The sequence below is a fragment of the Trichosurus vulpecula genome (assembly GCF_011100635.1).
Source record: "Trichosurus vulpecula isolate mTriVul1 chromosome X unlocalized genomic scaffold, mTriVul1.pri SUPER_X_unloc_3, whole genome shotgun sequence".
Classification (NCBI taxonomy): domain Eukaryota; kingdom Metazoa; phylum Chordata; class Mammalia; order Diprotodontia; family Phalangeridae; genus Trichosurus; species Trichosurus vulpecula.
This window is the reverse complement of record NW_023494379.1, coordinates 326,181-350,721: the sequence shown is the minus strand read 5'-3', so window position 1 is coordinate 350,721 and position 24,541 is coordinate 326,181. Positions and strand designations below refer to the sequence as shown.

The following is a 24,541-nucleotide window of genomic DNA, read 5'->3' as shown; positions in this document are numbered from 1 at the left end:
ACTATGTGACCCTGGGCAAATCACTTAACCTGATTGCCTAAAAAACAAACAAATAAACCCCAACAGAATCATCCAGTGCCAATAGAAAAATCAAGATGACTGGTGATGGCTCAGGATGCAGTGGATGATCTTCTTGTCTTTGACTTCTAACCAAGTTCTAAGCACTCCCCAGTGCCTGCTTCCACTGCCTTCATGCTCTGTTGGAACAAATTGTTCATATCTACCTTTCAGTTGGGGCAAGTTTCCACATGCTTAACTCACTGATGAGTTTGAGGCCCCTATTTTAGCCCTTCTGCTGAAATGGTTTACTGTGGTGTCACTGCTACTCATGCCACAGACTCTTGGGATTACAGGTGAGAGCTCTTCCCAATGTTTGCTGGGAGGGCACATCCACTAAACGTTATTGGGTTTAGGTAAACAGATGACAGTGTTGATAATGAGATTTTCATGAGATGCACAAGTCTTTGTAGTAAGTGACCATTGCTCTTTCCAGCTCCATTCCTCCCAAGGACTCCCTGCCGTGTCTGGTAGTCTGAACCTCCCAGAATTAGAAGCTTGTCCTCTTTTGGCCCATTGAAGAAGAGGGTCTCCAGGTCTTCATAACATTTTTCTTTGACCTCATCAGGGTTTTTCATGGTAGGAGCATAGGCATTGATGATGGTGGCAATCTCAGGGTCGTGAGCCTGTCATCCACTCCTTTGGGGAGGCATACAAGCTTGCTGACTAGATTAGTTTTGATTGTGAAACCTACACCAGCTTCACAGTGGCGCTCCCCTTCACTGCAGCCACTCCAGAAAAACGTGTATCCAGCTTGACTTCCAAGCCACAGGTGAGGGCTGGGTGCAAGGTGGACAGGACTGAACAAGACCCTGGGCAACTCTCCTAACTAACTAGTTTGTGTCTCAATCTTCTCATCTGTAAAATCAGGCTAATAATGCTGTAGTAAATGTTTTATAAACCTTTAAGGCCTAGAGATAGGAACTGTCATTTCCTTGGTATAAGAAACTTGGGTAAGGAAACTCTTTCTGCCAATGCCAGTCAGTACCTTTTCTGCAACATAGTTTTAGCAAGTTGTCATAGTGTGTTTAGAAGTTAAGTACTTTACCCAAGATCACACAGCCAGTAAGAGTCAAAGGCAATCCTTTGGACTTAGGTCCTCCTGGCTTTAGTCTAAACTTTCTATTCGCTACACCATGATACTTCTTCCCTTCTCCCTCAAAGTTGGTCAAATTAATGATCTTGCCTCAGACACTTATTAGCTGTATGATCTTGGGCAAGTCACTTAACCCTGTCTGCCTCATTGCTATAAAATGGAGATAAACTTCCCACGGTTGTTGTAAGGTTCAAATGAGGTATTTGCAAAGCACTTGGCACAGTGCCTTGTACATAGTAGGTATTCTTTCTTCCTTGCTTCCTTAGTATAAAAATAAACACTATCTAATGTGAACTACTATAATTCATAATTCTCCAATGAATTTATTACAAAAGAAGGAGAGGCAGCTTTAGATTACAGAAAGGGATATATTTCAAATGATAAAATATTTAATTCCTGGCATCAGAAGACATTAGTTTAAATTCTACCTTTGACACAACCAGTGTGACCTTGGGCAAGTGACTCCACCTTCCACAACCTTGGTATCCTCATCTGTTGGCTAAGCCTTCCCGCCTCAAAAGCTATGATCATCACATCACATGTGATGATGAGGAAGCTGAGAAGAATTGCTAAGGCCTACTTAACTCCTTTTGTGCCACACAGCATCTCTTAAAAGCTTCAGTATTTCTGAAAAATGAGGTTAGTTGCCCAACTTCCCTTCTGGATGCCACAATGCCATTCATCACCAAGAATGTTGATCTAGGTGCTTTCTTGGGTATTGGGCTGTTGGCATTTTCCACTGCAGACTTGGAGGCTTCGTTTCCATATTGTACTGGAAACACCATGATCCATCAACAGCTACTAATTTGTCCTATTTCCACTAAAAGACCAAAAGAGGAATTGTTTTCCCTCTTTCTGTTCTTCTCTTGAAAGGTGTGGCACATTTATCTCCAACTTTTGCTCATAATGAGATCTTCTTAATTCAGAGTGAAGCTCACTCTTCCTTTTTTTTCTTTCTCATTTTACCATGGTACTTGCCTAGATCAATGAACCATATCTCCATTTGGCAGTCTCACAGTTTTCAACAGGGTGACTGCTTTGTCGACTATTTATAGACTACCTCCTTATCTTACTTAAGGAACTCTGAGTATTAACATGCCACCTCTATCCTTTGTAGAGTTGTTTAGCATCAACCTTAACATCAGCATCATAACTGCTGACTTAACACTGACTCCTATTGCACCTAGCAAAACCTTTCCACGTGCCTTCATTCAGATCACTCTCCCCTACAACACATCACTCAAGAAGAGCACTTTTGCTATTTTATAATGATTTTTTTGAACCACACTGATTTCATGGAGGACGGAACTTGTGGTGAGGAAGCCCGCACTCACCACCAATGCATATCAGTCACAATTCTGAAACATAGAGCCTCAGAGACTAAGAGACTTAGCTGGCACCACACACACAGCCAACCTGGGGCCTAACTGAGGTCCAGAACTTCCTAACTTCAAGTCCAGCTCTAGCTTCTAAACCATACTACCTCTCTTTATAATCATATCCTATAGAAAGATGAACTCATCTTAATTTTATATACAGCATACATATATGCGAATATACACATGCATATATACATTCTATATGACATTACATTTGTATGTATATACATACACATATGTTTATGTCTACATATACAATATAAATATATGAATATATGTACATATGCATGTATTCAGTCATTTCAGTTGTGTCCAACACTTTTTGACCCCATTTGGGGCTTTCTTGGCAGAAATCCTGGACTGGTTTGCCATTTCCTTCTCCAGCTCATTTTACAGATGAAGAAATTGAGGGAAACAGGGTAAAGTGACTTGCCCAGGGTCACACAGCTAATAAGTGCCTGAGGCCGATGGAACTTGGGAAGACTCATCTTCCTGACTCCAGGCCTGGCACTCTATTTACTGTTCCACCTAACTGTCCTGTGTATATTACACACACACACACACACACACACACGTATGTGTGTGTGTATTTGGAAAAGGAGGTCAGTTGGTAATGTTCATATAGCAAGAATGAGAGGTAATAGATGGATAGATGAGTGCTGGAAAGCTGTCGGTATGTTGGGAATATACTTTAGCATGATACACATTGAAAGTAGTTGCACAGGATAAGAGGGTTGCTATCTGCACTGGTAAAGGGAGTACCTATATAATTGAGATCATGAAATTATTATAATTTTGAAGTACATATATGCGTGTATAATTTTCCCCCCAAATGTAATTTTTTCAGGGTAGGGAAACCCTCCCTCCCCACCACTACCATTCATGGAAATCTTTCCACTCATGAAGATCAGCAACTTGCCTTTAATTTATGATTTTGGAGCTGTATAGGGGCATGGAGAGGTTATGTGCCTCATTCATGGCCACAGAGCTAGTATTTTTCCTAGATCAGACTTGAAGCCAGGTGTTCCTGATTTCAAAAGACAGCACTCTATCCCTTAGGTAACACTGCTTCTGGGTATACTCATGTACATAGACATATGGATGGCTCTCTGTAGATTTCCATATAAGAGAGGGCATGGCCTTGTAGCCAGAGAGCAATCTGGTAGAACATTTGGGTACAAGTCCTGCCTACGTCACATACTGGCTTTGTGATTCTAGACAAATCACAGCATCTCAGTGGCCACTCTGCCCCACCCCACCTCTCCTCCTTCCCCCAACCTTGCAGGGAAGGTCCTCATCTACTTGGGTAGGTGGGCTGTCCTCCTATGGGAGTCCTTTATGGAAACCAGTGAAACCCCATGTTTAGGCTGTTTGGGTGTTGGCATGATACAAGACACACAAATTGTACTTAATAAACATTGTATGTAAGCATTCAAAGGTTGCTTTAAAAATCTTTTCAAAGAACTGATATTGATTGAATACAGATTGAAGCATGCTATTTTCAATTTCTTTCATTCTTTTCCTTTTATTTGAGTCTTCTTGTACAAAATGACTAATATAGAAATGTTTTATATAATTGCACATGTATAACCTATATGTAACTGCTTATCATCTCAGGGAGTGGGGAGGGGAAGGATAGAATTTGGAATTCAAAATTTAAAAGAAAAGTTAAAAATTTTTTAACATGCAAGTGGGGACAAAATAAAATATATTAAAAATGAAAAACAAATTAATATTTTAATACTTATGGATCCTGTAACTGTCTGGTAGATAAATTTTACTGTGATCTTCAATCCATTTATGTTGAATTCCTTGATCTAAGAAAAGTCCTGAAATGGTTTTGAATTTGTTTTTGTTTTTTTTATAGTGGTTGATGCTTAGAGGACATGTCCTCCTCTCAGTTTTACATGAAACTATCTGGATGGCCAAGATATAATTTTCATGCTTTCTTTGGCCATTGAGCTCTCTAATATGGAGGAGTCTTTAAATATAAGTCATAATAAGTCATAAAATAATAAGTCAAAATATAAAATAATAAAACTGATTTTCTTGACTTTAAATATAGGATTTAAAGGCAAAATAGTGGCAAAAATTTTATCTAGTTGGTGTTTTAGAATCATTTTGGCCCTCCAGTTTTCCTCCACTGGGGTAGCATTATATGTAGCCTCAGCCTAAGAGAAAATAGGTGAGGTATTTTCATAGCCCTATAGAAGAAAATGGCATGTAAATCAGTTGTAATGAGTCAGAGAATCATAAAATAGGCAAACACTTCTGATTCCCATAATCAAGTTTTCTTCCATTTGAATTGTCTTAGGAAGATTCTGAAGATCACTTGACAGGATAAGGTACCAGACATTGAGGTCCTTTCTCAAATTACACTGCCAAACATTCAAACTCTGCTGCAGAGAGCGCAACTCTGATGGGCTGGCCACATTATTCAAGTGCCAAACATATGCTTGCCTAAAAGACTGTTTTATGGAGAACTTACACAAGAAATTTGCTTACATGGAGGTCAGAAGAAGCTGTTCAAGGTCTCTCTGAAGAGCTTTGGAATTGATTTTGTGACATGGGAGACACAGGCACAGCTTGGCCCAGCATGGTGTGCCCTCATCCAAGAAGGTGCTGTGCTCTATGAGCAAAGCAGAATTGAAACAGCTCAAAGGAAACACAGGATGTGAAAATTTAGAGAATCCACCCCAAATGTTCACATGGACTATTTGTGCCCAACGTGTGGTAGAGCATTCCAAACTTGTATTGGTCTGATCAGCCACAGTCGGATGCATTGTAACTTGACTCTAGTATAGTGATGTCACTTTGGTCCTCTTTGAGAGAGAGGAGAACATGATGGGAGGGACTGGAGGTGATCTCTCTCATCCCTAAAAGGTTTTAGGGAGGTATATTATTTTTGAGGGGCTGCCTCAAACAGTGTTGTTCTCAATGATTTGTTGTTTTGAGGGGATACATCCTATGCCTCAGTGTACAGCAGTTGTCTGCATGTGAGTACTCCTAGAAACCTTCATAGGTGACCAATTTGGGAAAGGGGACCATAATTTATAGTCATTAATATGAAGATACTATATCAATTACTTGAAGAAAGTACCCTACAAGCTTATATCCTTTCATTATTAAAAAAGTGGCAGCTATCTTAGTTATTGAAAATAAAGAATTTAGTGACAGAAATTAATCACTATCAGCCCCCATGCATGGGCTCTGTGTTGCAACACTCAGCAGAGCATTTGTTTGGAAATGGAAAATTGCTATTATGGTCACCCTGATAGAAATAGACAATCAAATCTTAATTTAAAACATTTCATGCGGTCATAAGTCATAATGGCGTCAAGCTTTAAAAGCAATTTCATAAAGAAATGAAGCATTCCCAGCAAGATCTGTATTGTGCTCTAAACCAGATATCCATGGGTAAAAGGATTTTGACTTTGAGGGCCCAACCCGGAGTGTTGAAAACATATAGTTCTGTTTTTGTGAAATATTCCATGAATTGCCTTGTCTTAGATTCTACTAAATGCTATATTTTCTGGAAGGACTTATAAAGACTTTATTTACATGACTTTACTTTGCTATTTTAAAAAATAGTGTCTTTTGTTTTGCCACATTGTGCTAAAATGTTGTATATTTGGCTGTTCCTTTTATAGCTCGTCTTTTAGTCTTTTACTAAATTCCTGGTGTATGGCAGTGAATCGTCTAAGTCCATGCTTCTGGTCAATCAGAGTAAGGTTGTAAGGAGAAGCCAGCCCTGGAGCAGATCCACAAACTGTCTCAGAGGGGTGGAAGAAGGTGAGGTAAGATTATTAAGCAATAGTCAGCCAAAGAAACAGGAAATCTTTGTAGCATAAAATAGGCCAGATGGAGAGGTATTTGAAGCAGCCAGAGAGCCAGATCAGAGGAAATCCAGTGCAGCTGAGATGAGCTGCTAGGCCACCTTTGATGCCTACTTGATATCTGTGCTGTGCACACACATGCACACACATATGCACACACACACTCACTGCTTAGCAAAGGCAGGGTTATTGCAGTATCTTTGAGAGAAACCCTGTGAACCTTTACCTGAGAGGGAGAATTTGCTCCCCTTTCCCCAACCATAGGAGGAGCCAATAGAGAATTTTATTCCCAAGAAGGTTTTTGGAACTGATCTGCAGGAACATATCAGCGCAACAGATAGAATGATGGCCTTAGAGTCAGGAAGACCTACATTCAAATCCTGCCACAAATAGTTATGTGAACATGGGCTCCAGACTTAAATTCTCAGCCATAGTTTTTTTCATCTAGAAAATGGGGATCATAATAGCACTTACCTTACCAGGCTGTTGTTAGAATCAAATGAGATAATATATGAAAAATGCTTTGAAATCCCTGAAGTACTCTATATAAATGTTAGCTATTATGATTAGCATTATATCATCATCATTATTATTAGCCGTAGTGGTAGTGGTAGTAGTAGTGATAATAGTAATAATAGACATGATTTCAAATCCATAACACAAAGGAGCTGACTAAATGAATTCAGGATTAAGTTCTCTTAGGCCAGAGTCTAGAATCTCTGCAAACCCTAATGAAACAGATTATTGTCGTTCAGTTCTTTCAGTCGTGTTTGACTCTGGGGTTTTCTTAGCAAAGATACTGGAGTGGTTTTCCATTTCCTTCTCCAGCTTATTTTACAGATAAGGAAACTAAAGGAAACAGGGTTAAGTGACTTCCTTAAGGTCACACAGCTAGATTTGAACTCAGATTTTCCAGACTCTGGAACCTGCATTCTTTTTTTTTTTTTAAAAAAAACATGGCTCTACAATTTTATTTTTAAATAATACTTTATTTTTCTCCAATTACATGTAAAGACAATTTTTAACATTCATTTAAACATTTTTTTGAGTTCCAAATTTTCTCTTTCCCTCCCTCACCTCACCCCACCCTGAGATAGTAATTTATATAGGTTATACATGCAGAACCTGCACCACCTAGCTGCCCCAGAAACAACCAGAAAATAATTACATGTAATAATTAATACATAATTATTAACACATGTACTTCCCAGACCTCTCTATGTGTATACATATGCACATGCTCACTTGCATGAAGCTTACAATCTAGTAAGAAAGCTAGGATACATAACAAGTAATGATAATAAAAATAAAAATAAAGAAGGTAAATGTATAAACAGTAGTCAAAGTTCTTTGAAACATTTGTGAAGGAGCGTCAGGAAGAGGAATTTGAACTAGGGGTGTTGAATGAAGTGTAGATGTCAACGGTGGAGATTAAAGACATCTCAAGCTTGGGAATGTCATGAGTGAGGGCAGGCATGGAAGGAGGAAAGCTGGAGACATCATCAAGGAACACTGAGAAGCCAGAGTACACGAAGGAGAATGGTGTGAGATAAGTACATTGTTCAGTTGGCATCAGAGACTCATTTGCCAGTTTGGGGCCAGTGAATGGACACATTCAGACCTATACATGAGGAAACTCCACTATCTGGTAATGGTGGAGCTTAGCACCTACTGTTATATCTATTGGGATCTACAGATTTTTTATATCTCAAAGGCTCTAGGAAGATCACCTAGGAACTATTATTGTCATAGATAAATGCATTAGGTTCTGTTAAATGTCTCCTTCTTCTTCTTCTTCTTCTTCTTCTTCTTCTTCTTCTTCTTCTTCTTCTTCTTCTTCTTCTTCTTCTTCTTCTTCTTCTTCTTCTTCTTCTTCTTCTTCTTCTTCTTCTTCTTCCTCTTCTTCTTCTTTTCTTTTCCTGTTCAGGAGTGGTTCCATCCAAAGACCAGGGAGAGGAGAATGATTCAATATATTGTCTTATTTCTTAGTGCTAATATTTAGTATACATTGTGAATCACCATGCTGACCTAACATGGAGCAGTATATAAATATTAATTAAATATGGAGCAGTATATAAATATTAATTAAATGTGTCAAATGCATTAGTGGGATTTAGTAGTTAAAAGAAAATTCTGTATGTGGTAGACACCAGCTATATGTCCAATGTATTTTCCTGGTTGCTATATGATCCTAGAAACAGAATGTTCTTTATCATCTTCAGCTTAATTTTCCTCATTACTGTATTGCCTTTACCATCTCTTCTCCTGATATTCATAAGGGACGGGGCTGTTTTTGGTTTTGGTTTTTGTCTTAACTAGGTTTTGGGACTGGCCAGTGTCACTAGGCAGTCAACCTTAACCGATGGGGCCACCATGTCTGACTGAGGTGCAGCTGTGCTCTGTTGTTTGCCAGGAGTCCTTACTTAGAATTGACAGTGGTCTGGTGACACAAAAGAAGAGTCTTGTGCCAAAATGGCAAGCTCTGTTTTTACCAAAAACAACATAATGAAACTAAAACCCATCAATTATTCTTGAATCTCTCATACAGAAATTTTTAACATCTCTCTCTCTTTCTCTCTCTCTCTCTCTCTCTCCTCTCTCTCTCTCTCTCTCTCTCTCTCTGTGGTGTGTGATGGAGCCCTTTGGCAGCCTAGTGAAGTCTATGTACAATTTCTCAGAATGATGTCTTTAAATAATCGAAAGAGATGCTAAATTTCAGTTAGACGTCATTGAAAATAAAGATATCATATTTTCCCGCCCAAGTTCCCAGCCCTCCCATGTCTGTCCATGGACACCAGCTTAAGAACCCCTATTTTAGAACTGCAACTGCTCTATCAAGATAGGGTTGGAGTGATGGTGTACTTTCAACATAGAGGAGGAAACACAAGACCTCAATACCCACCACCAGCTATCTCTAGAACTGGAAGAAATTCAATTTTCATTTCATTTCACTGAATATGTTCCCTCTTATCACTCTTTATCAAAGCAAAAGTGACCAGAAATTATCTCCTATTGGGATTTTTATCTGTACCATCTTCTTTGTGAAATAGTCTTATTTGAACGTGACTTAACACCATGCAATAATAAGGTATAATTAAAGGAACTAGGGATGCAACCAGCCATGCCAATGCCTGAAGAAGAGGAGATGCATATGATGGCCATAGTCATGTCCTAGGTGCTGACATCCCAGGGGTGTGATTCCTCCTACCAGAGAACGGGCTTAGTGTCTTTCCCCCAAACCTGTTCCTGTGTCCAACTTCACTTTTTCTGTTAGTTTAACCACTAGTTATCTAGCCTTCCCTGTTAAGAACCTTGCCATCATTTAGAATTGTGAAGTCTTCTTCTGCTCTCAACTTTGATAGCCAATCAGTTACTGTCTCCTCAGTTTTACTTGCACAGTAAGTATCTCTTACAACTATTCATCTACTATTCAAACTTGACCACAGACCGTTTTTAATCACCTTACAATTATTACTCAACCTCCTAATTGTTTTGTTACTTTTTTGCCTCTCTTCTCCTCCCTTTCCAAGCACCCCTGACTCGTTCAACCTTTTTATAGTGTTGCCAGCCTTCACTTCGCTTTGTGCAAATCTAATCATGCTATGAGGGCAGCATGGTGGTGCAGTGGATAGAGTACTGAGTCTGAAGTCAGGAAAACTCAGACACTTCCTAGCTGTGTAACCCTGGGCAAGTCACTTAACCCTATTTGCCTTACTCCCTCATCTGTAAAATGAGCTGGAGAAGGAAATGGCAAACCACTCCAGTATCTTTGCCAAGAAAACCCCAAAAGAGTCACAAAGAGTCAGACACCACTGAGGTATTAGACTGATTACCAAACTGAAGGTCTGCTGAGCTGTGGTGCTGACCTCACTGCTGTATGCCTGTGAAACCTGGACAGTCTACTAGTGCCATGCCAGGAAACTGAATCGCTTCCATTTCAATTGTCTTAGGAAGATTCTGAAGATCACCTGGAAGGATAAGGTACCAGACACTGGGGTCCTTACTCGAAGTAAACTGCCAAGCATTCAAACTCTGCTTCAGAGAGCACAACTCTGATGGGCTGGCCACGATGTTCTAATGCAAAATGTATGCTTGCCAAAAAGGCTGTTTTATGGAGAACTTACTCAGGGCAAGTGTTCACATGGTGGTCAGAAGAAGCAATACAAGGACACTCTCAAGGTCTCTCTTAAGAACTTTGGAATAGATTATGTGACATGGGAGACACTGGCACAGGACCGTTCACCATGGTGTTCCCACGTCAGAGAAGAGCCTGTGCTCTATGAGCAAAACAGAATTGAAGTAGCTCAAAAGAAATCTGAGATGTGCAAATTTACAGACTCTACCCAAAATGTTCACATGGGCTATTTGTGCCTGACCTGTGGTAGAGCATTCCAAGCTTGTATTAGTCTGATCAGCCACAATCAGACACATTGTGTACCTTGACTCTAACATAGTGATGTCATTTAGGTCCTCTTCGAGAATGAAGGACAACAACCAACTAACCAGTTCTATACAATAAATGTGTGCGAAAATGACACGTAATCTCCCCCTCCTCTGGCCCCCAGATAGCTCATCATCTTACAGCTGAAATGCAAGTTTTTCACTGTTTCTACCAGATGTTATTTATGTAATAATTTGTGGAGCAGATGATAGCATTTAACACTTAAGGTAATGTTTGGATGTTCTATCACATCCTAGTGCATTTGGACTTAGTACCAAGCCATCACTAGAAAGTAGGAAATTTTAATCATTTATAGACATTGTCATGCCTGGCAGAGTAGTAACCTACCATGTGAATGAGCAAACTGCCATGTGCAAAGTCCCCTCTCCTCTGATATCTTCTGCCAGCTTCTCTGCAGCTTGTTTTCCTGACATTTTTTTTACATAGAGTCTGCATTTATTAGTGTTTACTGTATATAAAGCACTGTGCCTAAAGATGAGGTGAAAATACATCCAAACCAGATAGTCCTTGCTTTATAAAAGCTTACATTCTAATGAGGCACTAAAAGGGAGAGAGCATCGTAAGGGCACGGAAGACTCACTAAAAGGGGGAAGGCGTGATGAGGACGCTGCCTAGAAGGGCCGTGCCTTGTGCCAGATAAGACAAAAGTTCAATTATCGGAGCCAAAGAACCAAGGGTGGAGTCCACATTTCCAAAGGGGTTGAAATGATCAAATAGTAGTGCCATGATGAGGAGAGAGTTGGGCCCCTTACTTCAGATCTGCTTAACCTTTCTAGGTTTCATAGTTCATCTACAAAATAATGCATGCTTTATTAATTACTTCACAGAGTTGTCCAAAAGCTCGAATAAGCTAATAATGTATATCTAACCACCAGGAAAAGTTTGTGAGCAAGTTCAGGTACTGGTGGCCTAAGTTCCCATGATAACATTGCTATCGTAACCTCACATAAGCAGTTCTCACAGACTATGCTAAGCTATTGCCCTTGCTAAACACCCTTGCTTACTCCTCCCCAACCCCCCATCCCCACATTTGAGTCTATACTATTTTATATATTTTTAAATTTAATTACATTTTATTTATTTAATATATTTAGTTTTCAGCATTGATTTTCACAAGAGTTTGAATTACAAATTTTCTCCCCATTTCTACCCTCCCCCCCACTCCAAGATGGCATATATTCTGGTTTCCCCATTCCCCAGTCAGCCCTCCCTTCTGTCACCCCACTCCCCTCCCATCCCCCTTTCCCTTCTTTTCTTGTAGGGCAAGATAAATTTCTATGCCCCATTGCCTGTGTATCTTATTTCCTAGTTGCATGCAAAAACTTTTGTTTTTGTTTTTGAATGTCTGTTTTTAAAACTTTGAGTTCCAAATTCTCTCCCCTCTCCCCTCCCCACCCACCCTCCCTAAGAAGTCAAGCAATTCAACATAGGCCACATGAGTATCATTATGTAGAACCCTTCCGCAATACTCATGTTGTGAAAGATTAACTATCTTTTGCTCCTTCCTAACCTATCCCCCTTTACTGAATTTTCTCCCTTGACCCTGTCCTTTTTCGAAAGTGTTTTTTTTTGATTACCTCCTCCCCCTGTCTGCCCTCCCTTCTATCATACACATATGTATATATATACCTACACACACACACACACACACACACACACATGCATATTCCTTTTAACTACTCTGATACTGAGGTCTCATGAATCATACACATCATCTTTCCATGTAGGAATGTCAACAAAACAGTTCAACTTTAGTAAGTCCCTTATGATTTCTCTTTCTCATTTACCTCTTCATGCTTCTCTTGATTCTTGTGTTTGAAAGTCAAATTTTCTATTCAGCTCTGGTCTTTTTACCGAGAAAGCTTGAAAGTCCTCTATTTTATTGAAAATCCATATTTTGCCTTGGAGCATGATACTCAGTTTTGCTGGGTAGGTGATTTTTTTTAATTTTTTTTAATTTATTTATTTAACATATTTGGTTTTCAGCATTGATTTTCACAACAGTTTGAATTACACATTTTCTCCCCATTTCTACCCTCCCCCCCACTCCAAGATGGCATATATTCTGGTTGCCCTGTTCCCCAGTCAGCCCTCCCCTCCATCACCCCCCTCCCCTCTCATCCCCTTTTCCCTTCCTTTCTTGTAGGGGAAGGTAAATTTCTACGCCCCATTGCCTGTGTATCTTATTTTTTAGTTGCATGCAAAAACTTTTTTTGTTTTTGAACATCTGATTTTAAAACTTTGAGTTCCAAATTCTCTCCCCTCTTCCCTTCCCACCCACCCTCCCTAAGAAGTCAAGCAATTCAACCTAGGCCGCACATGTATTATTATGTATAACCCTTCCACAATACTCATGTTGTGAAAGGCTAACTACATTTTGCTCCTTCCCAACCCATCCCGCTTTATTGAATTTTCTCCCTTGACCCTGTCCCCTTTCCAAAGTGTTTCTTTTGATTACCTCCACCCCCATCTGCCCTCCCCTCCATCATCCCCCCCTTTTATTTTTTTTATCTTCCTCCCTCTTCTTTCCTGTGGGGTAAGATACCCAACTGAGTATGTATGGTATTTCCTCCTCAGGCCGAATCTGAAGAGAGCAAGGTTCACTCATTCCCCCCTCACCTGCCCTCTCCCCTCCTCCCACAGAACTGCTTCCTCTTGCCACCTTTATGCGAGATAATCCACCCCATTCTATCTCTCCCTATCTCCCTCTCTCAGTATGTTGCTCTCTCATCCCTTAATTTCATTTTATTTCTTTTACATATCTTCCCTTCATCTTCAACTCACCCTGTGTCTGTTCTCTCTCTTTTACATATATATATATGTATATACATATACAAAAGCACACACATATATATATACCCACATACACATGCATACATATACACATAGATACATACATACATACACATTCACTTATATATATACATAAACATATATATATGTATATATATATATGCATATTCCCTTCAACTACCCTAATACTGAGGTCTCATGAATCATACACATCATCTTTCCATGTAGGAATGTAAACAAAACAGTTCAACTTTAGTAAGTCCCTTGCAATTTCCGTTTCTTGATTACCTTTTCATGCTTCTCTTGATTTTTGTGTTTGAAAGTCAAATTTTCTATTCAGTTCTGGTCTTTTCACTGAGAAAGCTTGAAAGTCCTCTATTTTATTGAAACTCCATATTTTGCCTTGGAACATGATACTCAGTTTTGCTGGGTAGGTGATTCTAGGTTTTAATCCTAGCTCCATTGACCTCCGGAATATCGCATTCCAAGCCCTTCGATCTCTTAATGTAGAAGTTGCCAGATCTTGGGTTATTCTGATTGGGTTTCCACAATACTCAAATTGTTTCTTTCTGGCTGCTTGCAGTATTTTCTCCTTGACCTGGGAGCTCTGGAATTTGGTGACAATATTCCTAGGAGTCTTCTTTTTGGGATCTTTTTGAGGAGGCGATCTGTGGATTTTTTAAATTTCTATTTTACCCTCTGGTTCTAGAATATCAGGGCAGTTCTCCTTGATGATTTCTTGAAAGATGATATCTAGGCTCTTTTTTTTGATCATGGCTTTCAGGTAGTCCAATAATTTTTAAATTCTCTCTCCTGGATCTTTTTTCCAGCTCAGTGGTTTTTCCAATGAGATATTTCACATTGTCTTCCACTTTTTCATTCCTTTGGTTCTGTTTTATAATATCTTGATTTCTCATCAAGTCACTAGCTTCCACTTGCTCCGATCTAATTTTTAAGGTAGTATTTTCTTCAGTGGTCTTTTGGACCTCCTTTTCCATTTGGCTAATTCTGCCTTTCAACACATTCTTCTCTTCATTGTCTTTTTGGAGCTCTTTTGCCATTTGAGAGTCTATTTTTTAAGGTGTTGTTTTCTTCAATATTTTTTTCAGTATTTTTTTGAGTCTCCTTTAGCAAGTCATTGAGTTGTTTTTCATGGTTTTCTTGCATCATTCTCATTTATCTTCCCAATTTTTCCTCTACTTCTCTAACTTGCTTTTCCAAATCCTTTTTGAGCTCTTCCATGGCCTGAGACCAGTTCATGTTTTTCTTGGAGGCTTTTGATGTAGGCTCTTTGACTTTGTTGACTTCTTCTGGCTGTATGTTTTGGTCTTCTTTGCCACGAAAGAAAGATTCCAAAGTCTGAGACTGAATCTGAGTGCATTTTTGCTGCCTGGCCATGTTCCCAGCCAACTTACTTGACCCTTGAGTTTTTCAGTGGGGTATGACTGCTTGTAGAGTAAAGAGTACTTTGTTCCAAGCTTGATGGTATGCACCATTGATTTCAGAGCTATTTCTATACAGCCAGCTCTGCCACACCAGCACTCCTCCTTCCCCAAGAACTGCCAACCGAAACCTGACTCAGATCTTAAGCCGGCTCTACACTCTCACTCTGATTTGCCACTTAATTCCTCCCACCAGGTGGGCCTGGGGCCAGAAGCAACTGCAGCTGTAGTTCTGTAGCTGCATCACCCCTGCTTTCCCCAGGGCAGTGGCTGAACCACGAACTCTTTTCACTCTGTCTCCCGCAGCTTTTCCCACTAAACTTCTCTCTTGTCTTTGGAGTTTGTGGGTTTAGAAGTCTGGTAACTGTCACAGCTCACTGATTCAGGGTGTTAGGGCCTGTTCTGCCCGGCTCCTGGTCTGGTTGGTCCTGCCACTACCCACGCTGGGCTCTGCTCCCCTCCCAGCTCCATGCATGACAGACCTCATCCAGTGACCATCCAGGCTGTCCTGGGCTGGATCCTTGCTTCCCTCTGCTATTTTGTGGGTTCTGCAGTTCTAGAATTTGTTCAGAGCCATTTTTATAGGTTTTTGGAGGGACCTGGCGGGGAGCTCATGCAAGTCCCTGCTTTCCAACCACCATCTTGGCTCGTTTTCCTGACATTTTAAATAATACACCCAAACATATTGAATTGAATTTCAAAAGAAAGTCTTGATTTTCTCATGGAGATGGATTTTTTCCCTCCTGTTTGCATATCATGTATGAAACAATTTAATCATGTAACTCCTGTCTACCAATTATGCACTGATTGCTTTTGATGTGGAGGATGCTCTTTTATCTTCTGCCCATTGGACACTTGGTGTTTTAATTCCTCCATGTGGGTTATTGCTCCTCACTTTGCCCAGAATGGTGCAGTTTTAGGTCTATACTCCAAGGATTCTTTAGGAATATTCTCCTAAAGCTGAGTGATAATTAACAATTTCTTTGTCTTAAATCTGTGTATTCAGTGCCTGATTGTTTTTGCTGTATTTTTGCCAACATACTTCATTTATTTTTCTTCTCAGTTTTTTTGAGAAATCATGAAAAAGGTATATTGTTATTGTATGTATGTATTTAAAATAGGTATCAAGAGTAGACAGATCTTTAAGGAAGTTGGGCAGTCATTTGTTGCTGCTTCCCCTTCCTCACTACTCTCTTACTCAAGCTTCTAATCTGATTTTTTGTTCTTGTCCTTCTTTTAAAACATCTCTCCACAATTTACCAGTAACAGCATCCTGACAATCCTTTAGTCAGCCAGGTTTGTGATCTTGACATAGTCTTCAATCCTTCCTTTCCCCCTAAACCCATAGTGATCATCCCTGTCCATGCCATTCTTTCCCCTTACATAGCTCCTATGTGTAACAACAACTACACTGGCATACCCAGGATGGCTGCTAGTGCAGGTTCTTTTATCTGCTTTACTAAGGAAAAAAGGTGTTTCTGGCATCAACAATCTTTTTTTTTTTATTAAACAGAAAAAAATACAGAGAAGAAAAATTAAGATCAACAGACAGGGCTCTACTGCCTGAATCAAAGCAAAGCTGATATATATATATATATATATATATATATATATATATATATATATATATATATATATATATATATATAGCATATATATATATATATATATATATATATATATATATATACTTTACATCCACCACTGGATAGAGAGAGCCTTTACCTTTGAGATATCAGGGAGCTCTGAACATACGGCCACTCTGAGTCTCGACCAGGGAATCACAAGATCCTTCTTGTAAGTGAGTCCCCAAAGCAAAAAGCTCACCTCTCAGAATATATGCTCTTTCAGCTAATAGGCTAAGAGCCAGAACCCTCCTGACTCAGTGTCTAATTAGAAATTGATGAAAAGTGTATAGGCCTTCCCACAAGCAAGCAAGCTTCCCTTAATGGGCTCCACATGAGGCCTATTGATGGGTGTGGAAGATCTTATTCCTCATTAACCTTATACCATGCTAGTTCTAGCCCCTCTGCTTTGATCTTTGGTGTCCTTGCTTCTAGTACCTTCCCTATCTGGTCCCTTCCCTCTCCATCCCTTCCCTCTTCAGTCCCTTCCCATTCCAGCTCATCCTCCATTTAGTTACCAATAATCCTAAAGCGCAGTTTCTAATCCTGACTTCTCCTTACTCAGCAGGCTTCAGTGGCCTCCCAAGGCCTCTAGAATAAGTGACAAATTTCTCTGTTTAACATGTTGAAGCTCTATACTCTACTTCTAGACCAATTTCATATTCCTAATTGGTCCTTTTCAACTCTACCTCCTTCCATCCATAGCCCTTTTTAAGATTCAGCTCAAATGTCACCTCCTATGTGAGGCATTTCCTGATTGCCACCAGAGCTTAGTGTTCCCTACAAACAATATTTTGTATATATTTCGCATTTATTTATAATAGCTAACATTTATATGGTGCTTACTATGTGCCAGGCACTGTGCTAAGTGCTTTACAATTATTATCTCATTTGAGCCTCACAACAATTGTGGAAGGTTGGTGCTATTATTATCGCCATTTTACGGATGAGGAAACTGAGGCAAACAGAGGTTAAGTGACTTGCCTAGGGTCATAAAGCTAGCAAGTATCTGAGGTCATATTTGAATTCGGGTGTTCCTGACTCCAGGCCCAGCACTTTCTGCACTGCACCACCTACCTGCCCTCCACGTTTTCCCTCCAATACAACATAAACTACTTGATGGTAGAGACTGTTTCACTTTTGGCCTGGTGACCCTAACACTTAGCTTAACACATTGCTAGGCACTTACTAAATTCGGTCAGTCAACAAGTCTTTGTTAAACATTACAAGCCTGATGCCATGCTAGGTACCAAACGATACAAAGAAAAGCCAGTACCTGCCCTCAAGGTGCATTCATTTGAATAGAGGGGCGATTATATGTATAATATATAATATATGTATACACACACATTCTGGCACATTCAAACCAGATACAAAATAACCATGGAGAAAGGCCATAGGAGCTGGGGAAAGCAGGAAAGGCCTCTTGCACAGTGTTTGAGCTTTGTCTTTAAGGAGGAGAAAGGTTTTATGAGGTAGAGGAGTGGGGAAACAGTCCAGGAATGGGGAGATAGAGTGTCCTCAGGGAAGAAGCAAGAGAAAGCCAGTGAAGCTGGATCACAGAGGACTGGAAGAGAAACAAGTGGAACAAATTTTAACTTGTGGCTTTAGAGACAATGTAATTTTCCCTTGATTGAGATGGGAGGCACTCTCTTTCTGTCTCTGTCTTTGTCTCTCTCTCTCCCTGTCTCTGTCTTTTCATCTCTCTCTGTCTCTGTCTCTCTGGTCCTCTTTCCCCCTCCCCCACTCACACTTGTCTGGTATATTCTACCCAATATAACTTCTTCAGTTTCTGTTTGCTATTGGCTTGGTTAAATGGGTTTATTTGCTACTTACTATAAATAAAGAAATGCATAACTGACTGAATAAGGGAATGAAAGATGACAACTAAAAGTAATGAATAAATAAATAGATTCTTGATTTCCGCTTAGAGAGGAAAAAATGATCGGGTCTGCTTTTTGAAGTCTCTCTAACCCAAGCTATTTTCCAATGACAGTTTACAGAGTTCAAGAACAGGAAGCCAAAGTCCACAATAAAAATTAAAAAAGGCATGAAGTATAGGGAACAGTTTTGGATGCACTGAGGCTATAAGGACAGATTGGAGCCATATTGTGAATGGCTTTAAAAACTAAAGAGAAGAGTTTATCCTGGAGACAATAGGTAGTCATTGGAGCTTATTTAGTAGATGGACTACACCGTCAGATCTGCACTTAAGGAAAACCACTTTGGCAAGTGTGTACAGGACAGAATGTAGTGGAGAGTGGTCAACTCTGTGGAAGGAAATATGTCAAGATTTGGCAAGTGATTGCATATGTATGGTAAAAGGAATTGAGGATAATGTTGAGAGAACCTAGTGCTGTTTATAGAAATGAGAAGGCAGGGTGGGTTTTGGGGGAAAGATTTGTTTTGGGTACATCAATTTTATGATGACACTTGGACAAGACATTTTGAAAAGTCCAAGAAGCAGTCGATAATGTGAGACTGAGGAACAGTAGAGACTGTGACTGGAGGAACCATTTTTTCATGGAGATTATAATTAAACTCATGAGAGTTGGTAAGGTCACAGAACAGACAATGTGGAGAAACAAGAGAAGAAGGTTCAGGACAGAACCTTGGAGAATACCTACAGTTAGGGAGCTTAATATAGACAATGAACCACAAAAGAAGAATGAGAAGGAGTAGTCATCTAGGAAAACCAGCAAAGAGCCATGTTGTCCAAACTCAGAGAGGAGAGAACATCTAGGGAAGAGGGAGTGGTCAATAGTGTCAAACATATCATAGAAGTCCAGAAGGAGGAGAACTGAGAAAAGACGTGACATTTGGCAATTAAAAGATCATCTAGAGCAGTTCAATTAAGTGATAAGGTGGTAAAGGGTTGAGGAGTGTGTATGGGTAAATGACATGAAAGCAATGAGTGTTGAAGAAGGAAAACAAATTGGCAATTTGCAAGAGACAATGACAGAGAACCAGGCAGAAACAATACCCATGAAACCATAGTGTAGTGGAAAGAACACTGGATTTGGAGGCAAGGACCTGGGTTCAAATCACAGCTTTGCAATTTTCTCCACACGAGACTGTAAGTGAATCACTTAGCCTCTTTGGAATTCTGTTTCCTCATCTGAAAGATGAAGGGCTTGGAGAAGATGACCTCCAAGTTCCCTTCTAGATCTATGATTCATCCTGTGGGCTATCAATACACATATAGTCAACTAGAGATCTTAAGGCAGGGTAGTAAATATGACCATGTGGCTTTCACTTAGATCTTGTGGGTGGAAGAAAAACTTTATACTTGGCATTTTGGATGCGAGTCTGTCAGAATCAGACATTAATTATCTAAATTCATGTATCAGGGGAGGACTATGACCTGGGGTTCAATCCTGGTTCATTTGCATGACTCTCCTTATTGGCAGAAAAAAAATGATTGCACAGTTCTCCATGCTTTAGTGAAGGGCAGAGTTGGGGAACGCTTGGGAGAAGAGAGATTATTTGTCCTTCTGGTTGTGAGAGAGGCCCCTGGAGGATGAGAAAGGCCTCAACACGTGCCTGATTTCCAACTTGTGGCTTTAGAGACAATGCGATTTTCCCTTGAGTGAGATGGGGGGACTCTCTCTTTGTCTGTCTGTCTGTCTGCCTGTCTGTCTGTCTGTCTCTGTCTCTGTCTGTCTCTCTCTCCCTGTTCTGTCTCTGTCTCTCTTTGTCTCTCTCTGTCTCTGTCTCTCCCTCTCCCCCGCCACTTCCCACCCCTCCTCTGATGTATTCTACCTAATCTAACTTCTCCAGTTTTTGTTTGCTATTGGCTTGGTTAAATGGGTTTATTTGCTACTTACTATAAATAAAGAAATGCATAACTGACTGAATAAGGGAATGAAAGATGACAACTAAAAGTAATGAATAAATAAATGTGTCCTTGTATTTCTGCTTAGAGAGGAAAAAATGATCAGGTCTGCTTTTTGAAGTCTCTCTAACCCAAGCTATTTTCCAATGACAGTTTACAGAGTTCAAGAACAAGACACAAAAGTCTACAGTAAAGGTTAAACAAAGGCACAAAGTAGAGGGAACAGTTGTTAATCCAGGCGATCTGTAAAATCACTTCCTTAAGGCTATTCGCTGCAGTCAAGAGTGGAGAGTAAGAGTATTGCTCTGAATTGGGTGAATCAGAGGGGCCTCTGCCCTTCCCTGCTTGCCACCTTCATCCTGTCTTCAGGGACATCAGAGGTCCTCCTAGAACTCTGGCTTAGTTTCTCTTTAGAAGTTGGGTTGGAGTGGCTGTGGCAGCAGCCACAGCAGCGCCCGGGGGGGAAGTTGAGGCAGAAGCGCCCCTGGGCACCTCCTTCTAACAACACCACTGCCCTCCCAGACATGAAGGCCGCTGGGAGAAGTCCCTGCTTTTCCTCTCCATCTGCTCCTCTGGAAGCTGGATAAGTCCAGAGAAGCGTGTAGCTACTCCCCACTGCACTAGTGCATCCCCTGCATCTGCAACAGGCACATTGTGATGCAGATGTAGGGATCAGAGCCAAAGCTGTCAGTGGGAAAGAAGTAGACTCTGAAAATGATATTTATGGAAATCCCATAAAAGGAATTCAATAGGAGATCAAACAGATAAAGATGTTTAAAGGACCTGATAAGGATATGGAGTTTATTTGTACTGCTCCATCCTCAGGAATGTATGGAGTCTCATTGGACACTGGAGGAAAAAACAAAATATCTAATTGTAGGAGTCAGAAGGAAATGTAAAATGCCTGTTAGTTACACTCTGTGACTTCATCCAGCTCTGGGGTACCCTGAGTACCACACAGAAAAAGAACCAGATAGGACTTCTCGATGCACCATGATCCTGTGTTATGGGTCTTCACCAGATGAGTACCTGTGGATGGAATGGGTCACAAAGAAGACCATTTACAGACACCAGGCCAAGTATTTTCCCCGTCTCAAGAGGAGTGATATCCCCTGTGCAGGGTACCTACCCAAGCAGGAGTTTCTTGATATTGAGGACCTATAATTGGACTGGCAGAACCCTAATAGCCAATAGAAAAGCCTCCAAGAGTCTAGACAGGTCCAACTCTGACATTACTTCCAAGAAACCGCATGAAAATATAATCATCCAATTGGGTCAAAATTAGGTGTGATTTTTATTTTCCTTTTTTTTTCCAAACATGGTATACATCTGTAGGGAAGGGGAGAAGGAGGGCATAGTTTCCATCTTGTCTATTTTCAGGCTAAGGGCTGTATTTTTCAGTTCTCATTCCTTAGAATGATCTCTACCCCACCAGGAGCACCCTTATTTTGGAATGTTGCATTTAGGAGAAACCAATGAGGTTCATTGCAAGATTCTGTGTAGCAGGCCTACCAGGTACCTCTTATCTATAGTGGCCTGTCCCTCATTTCACAAAGTTTCCTTCCCTTCTGTTCTAACTGCATCAGTCTCTACCTTTCCCAAAAGCCCTTCCTGTTCTTCCTCCCACCCCTATTTCCCTGTGTCTGTGCCTTTCACAGGTTCTCAGAATCTTCTATGAAATGCCATTTGTACAACCAGCATCCAGACTTCCTGGTTTTGAAGACACCTAAACCTTATCACCCAACAGAATGGCACCCCAGGGACCCTAGAAGTATGCAGAGGCAGCAACATTTCCAGCTGAACACAGTTTTGAGCTTTAGTCTGTCTCCCACAGTTCAAATCTGTTGGATTCCATGCTGAACATCAAAGACTTAGGAAGGAAGAGTAATGAAGGATGCGCTGGTCTATGTAACTCTCAGCTTTGAATCCTGAGAATTCCGTGGCAGTTGTGCGGATGACGTGGGTATCTAGCATTGCTGTCCATGTTCCTCTAGACTCCCAAAGACTGATGTTTGTCATTTTACTCTCAGGTTTCTGTAAATGTTATTTGACTAGCAACCTAGTCCTATGGATTCATATATAGGGAAGAAAGAGATTTTGGAGGTAATAAGGTGAACTGAAGCTCCTGTTTCTGCCTGGGCTCCTCTACAACATTATGGCTTGCTTCAGAGGCATCTTGTCGCAAAATTGAATTCATCAATGCAGATGCCAGGTATGCTGTCATCTGCTTATATTTTCCATGCCAGAAATACAATATAGTGAAGCAAATCAGATGGCCCCAGGGCAGGATACTACTTGCTGTTTCCTAAGGATGGTTCATGGTGCCTAGTAATTAGAAGTAACATGGGCAAAAAGCTTTACTGACAGCAAAGGGAAGTTAGTAGCCTCTGTTCTGCCTCTGTTGTGAAAGTAACCTGCTTCCAGAAGAGACAGACAGACAGACAGACAGACACATACACACACACACACATACCACAGAGAGAAAGAAAGAGTAATTAAACTAAAACCTGGCAGCCTATGAGGCATCCTTCTTCTGTGAAACTGCTTCACCAAACTGTCATCATTTGAGCCTATTCTGCAGTGACCCCAAAACAGTGAGTGACTCCTGAATGGCACGGGATTCAGCCAGACTAGGCCATAATAATTTGTCTTTCTTGGGCAGATTATTGAGAGAACATCCAGAAATAATCCCCTGCAGACCTGCTTTAGGGACATTTTCATGCTCAATGTCAGTAGAAGGTTTTAAAGATGTCACAGTGGACCAATGGAAGTGATTTCATTCTAGTCAAGTCAATAGAACACCCCCATTTGCTTGCTTTGTGCTTAAATCATATGCAACATGTGACATTTCGTTCTTTCTCTGATTTCCCTTTTCCTTGTTTTGAGCAGCGGTCCCATGATTACTGTGCTGTGTTTCCCCCTCCTAACCGCCTCCAATCCAAGCACTTAACACAGAGGGAGAGAGCCTGTGAAGATCGATTGAATTGCCTTGGCTTTTTTCCTTTTAGACTTTCTTGTTCAAATGCCTACAATGTCAGGCTGCATATAAAGAAATAAATATATATAATAATAATAGGAAAGAAAAACACTCCAGTTGCAGGGGAGATACGGAGCCCTAAATAATTACCACATATATGTATGTGTCTATTATTTATGAAGGGTCTTCATTTGCCATTGTTTTAATTTATATGTCATACATTCTAAGCACTGTTCTTTCTACCCATCCTCCATGCTCTTCTTTCTGCAAACAACTCAAAATATTTTTTATAAAGTTTACATTATAGTTATTTTCAAATCTTTGCTTATAAGTATTAAGAAATGTCTAAATGGCTGCTATAATTGAAAGCTTTGGGGTTTTTTGTTTTGTTTGTTTGGATCTTTGTGGGGCAACATGTTTTTGCTGGAATATGAAGTCTGAAACCTCCTTGTGCTGGGAACACATGAAAGATGTTGAAAAATGACAAGTTGTCTGGGTATGTGTCTGATGCTTTGTATCATTCTTTTTTATTTTTTTACCTTTTTTTGTTTTTGAACATCTGTTTTTAAAACTTTGAGTTCCAAATTCTCTCCCCTCTTCCCTTCCCACCCACCCTCCCTAAGGAGTCAAGCAATTCAACATAGGCCACATGTGTATCATTATGTATAACCCTTCCACAATACTCATGTTGTGAAAGACTAACTACATTTTGCTCCTTCCCAACCCATCCCCCTTTATTGAATTTTCTCCCTTGACCCTGTCCCCATTTCGAAAGTATTTGTTTTTGATTACCTCCACCCCCATCTGCCCTCCCCTCCATCATCCCCACCTTTTTTTTATCTTCTTCCCTCTTCTTTCCTGTGGGGTAAGATACCCAGCTGAGTATGTATGGTATTCCCCCTCAGGCCAAATCTGATGAGAGCAAGGTTCACTCATTCCCCCCTCACCTGCCCTCTCCCCTCCTCCCACAGAACTGCTTCCTCTTGCCACCTTTGTTCGAGATAATCCACCCCATTCTATCTCTCCCTATCTCCCTCTC

At 40.4% G+C, this 24,541-nt stretch overlaps 1 pseudogene; it reads left to right on the top strand.

Annotated features, from left to right (window-relative positions):
- Positions 1–300: 300 nt before the first annotated feature.
- LOC118833186 lies at positions 301–21,689 on the top strand (annotated as a pseudogene).
- Positions 21,690–24,541: the final 2,852 nt, after the last annotated feature.